Raw genomic sequence first — 3,175 nt, 5'->3', positions numbered from 1 at the left:
AGCTCACAACTGAGTTTAATACCAGTTCCAGGTAATCTGATGCCCTCTTCTGACCTTCAAGGGCTCTGGCATGCATGTGTTGCACACGCGTGTGCACATACACACACACACACACACACGAGCGCACGTGCACATGTGCTCACACACATACAGTATATATTAGGTTTTTTGAGACAGGATTTCTTTCTTTCTTTCTTTCTTTCTTTCTTTCTTTCTTTCTTTTTTTTTTCCTGTTTTTTTTTTTTTCTAGACAAGGTTTCACTGTGTAGTTCTGACTGTCCTAGAACTTGCTTTGTAGATCAGGCTGGCTTGAACTCACAGAGATTCTCCTGCTTTTGCTGGGATTAAAGGCCAACACCACCACGTGCTGGCAAGCAGCAGTTTTCTTAACTGCTGAGCCTTCTCTCCAGCTCCTCTCCAGGGTCTCACTGATCAGGCTGGCCTTGAACTCACAGAGAGCCACTTGTCTCTGCCTCTAGATTGCTGGGATTAATTGCTCCACCACACTTGATCTTTTATGCAGTGTTTGAGTTTATACTTGGCTTTCAGTTTCTTTTCAAGTGCTAGGCAGTGGGACGTGACTCCCAGCTATCATTTGTTTTCTCTGTAAACCTGGGACAATCACTTAAGTATTTATGGTATTATCCTCTCTGTGATAATACACGCACAGCACCACAACACTGGGGAACATAGTATGCATTGTTCCTAGGGAAAGAAAGCTCAGTTTCACAATGCCTGTAACAGGCCGATCACTAAGTGGGAACTCAGGGAGACAGCATCAGCTTTGAGACGTCAGGCAGGTTGCTGTGGATCAGAATCCTCAAAGGGTTTTCTACAAACTCCCTATTCGTTCTTAAGACTGAATCTCCCCTCAGAAGCTGTTCCTACCCCAACTACTAAACAAAGAACATAGCCTCCCCAAAAGGATGAATTTAGGTCATGTGCCTGCTCCTGAGCCATTCACAGGAGCCAAAAGAATGCCTGGTGGCGATTGGTTGAGAATGAATTCCTTCCACATTCTTGCATTTAGTGGGTCAGACTGGGAGCAACTGCCTGTGAAAGAGAGAGAAAGTGGCTTGATGCCTGAGAGAACAGACGAATCGTACTGAATGCATAGACGAAACGTTCTGCTTGTACTTTGTATTTGTACAAAGTAAGCCACTAAAACTCCTAAAATACTCCCCTAAAGCACCCAGAAAAATTGCAGGTAAAATACAAAAAATGGCTCACGATCCTGATGCTCTTAAACATCTTGGATGTTTGGAAATAATTAGATCACAAAACATGAATATTGGATAATAATAACGTGGAAGTTGAATCTTTATTTTGACACTTTGCGGTGTGTTTACACAAGAGAATCTCTTGTAAAAAATATTCGTTTTTATTTATTTTATTTAATGTACATTGGTGTTTTGACTGTCTGTATGTCTGTGAGAGGGTGTAGGATCTCCTGGAACTAGAGTTACAGACAGCTGTGAGCTGCCAGGTGGGTGTGTGGGTGCTGGGAATTGAACCAGAGTCCTCTGGAAAAGCAGTAAGTACTCTTAACTCTGAGTCATTTCTCCAGCACTCAAGAGAGTGGTGTTTTTTTTGTTTGTTTGTTTGTTTTTTGTTTTTTCTCCCCTGATACAGGGTTTCTCTTTGTAGCCCTGGCTGTCCTGGAACATACCACTTTGTAGACCAGGCTGGCCTCGAACTCACAGAGAACCACCTGCTTCTGCTTCTCAAGTGCTGGGATTAAAGGCATGTGCCACCACTGCCTGGCTTGAAAACATTTTTTTTTCTTAGCAGATACTTGGGGATATTTAGGGCTAAAGAGATAATTTGAAGATATCAAAAGAGTAAAAAACTAATATATAAAAACCATGTTTGTGAGCCGGGCGGTGGTGGCAGGCGGATCTCTGAGAGTTTGAGGCCAGCTGGCAGGACAGGCACCAAAGCTACAGAGAAACCTTGTCTCGAAAAAAAATAAAACAAAACAAAAACAAACAAACAAACCCCCACATTGGTACACTTGTATTACTTACAAAGAAAAATGGGACAAAAATGCTACCATTTATTTTTGTGAAGGACAAAGAAGTAAAGACTTTTTTTGCGGTGGTTTTGGAGCCTGTCCTGGAACTAGCTCTTGTAGACCAGGCTGGCCTCGAACTCACAGAGACCCACTTGCCTCTGCCTCCCGAGTGCTGGGATTAAAGGCGTGCGCCACAACTGCCAGGCAAAAATGCTACCATTTGGCAAGTCTAGGTAAAGGCTTGAGATTCTGTATTTCAGAATCAATGAAGTTTTAAAAAGTGTGAGGATGAAGAAGAGGAGGAAGATGAAGATGAGGAAGAAGATGATGATGAATAAGTTGGTTCCAGTGCAGTTTTTTCTTGTTTATAAGGCATTTAACCTCCCTTACACAACTCACAACTTTATTATTATTATTATTATTATTATTATTACTACTATTATTATTTGGTTTTTCGAGACAGGGTTTCTCTGTAGCTTTGGAGCCTGTCCTGCTCTTTTAGACCAGGCTGGCCTTGAACTCACAGAGATCCACCTGTCTCTGCCTCACAAGTGCAGGGAGGGATTAAAGGTGTGTGCCACCACCGCCCAACTACAACTCAAAATTGAAATGTAACGTTGTGTAAGATTTGTTTTTAAACTGTACAGTGTTTTTTGTTTTTTGTGTAAACATACCACCGAATATATCTTGAGATAGCCCCTATCCTGGTGGTATTTCAAGCTGCTAACCTTGCCTGGTACAGTCTGGGGGCTGTGAATTGGCATGGATATTTAAAGCAGGTACTTGTTGGTGCACAGCACAACTTAGTTAAATATGGGGACAGTAGGTTTTCTTGTTTTGGTTTTGATTTTTTCTCCATCTTCAGTTGTTTCTGATGCAGCTTATACGAAAGGTAATTGTTGTTCTTTTAACCGAATACCACTCGGGAATTGCAACAACAATAACAAAATTGTAGCTGTTTTGTTGACATTTTGTATGCTTCCAAGGAAATACAATTTTTTTTCTACTTTAAAAAAAAAGACACATAGGCTGGGCGGTGGTGGCGCACGCCTTTAATCCCAGCACTCGGGAGGCAGAGGCAGGCGGTTCTCTGTGAGTTCGAGACCAGCCTGGTCTACAGAGCTAGTTCCAGGACAGGCTCCAAAGCCACAGAGAAACCCT

This window comes from Microtus ochrogaster, chromosome 7 (assembly GCF_000317375.1).
Source record: "Microtus ochrogaster isolate Prairie Vole_2 chromosome 7, MicOch1.0, whole genome shotgun sequence".
In the NCBI taxonomy this organism is placed as follows: Eukaryota; Metazoa; Chordata; class Mammalia; order Rodentia; family Cricetidae; genus Microtus; species Microtus ochrogaster.
Note: the sequence above shows the minus strand (reverse complement) of the source record.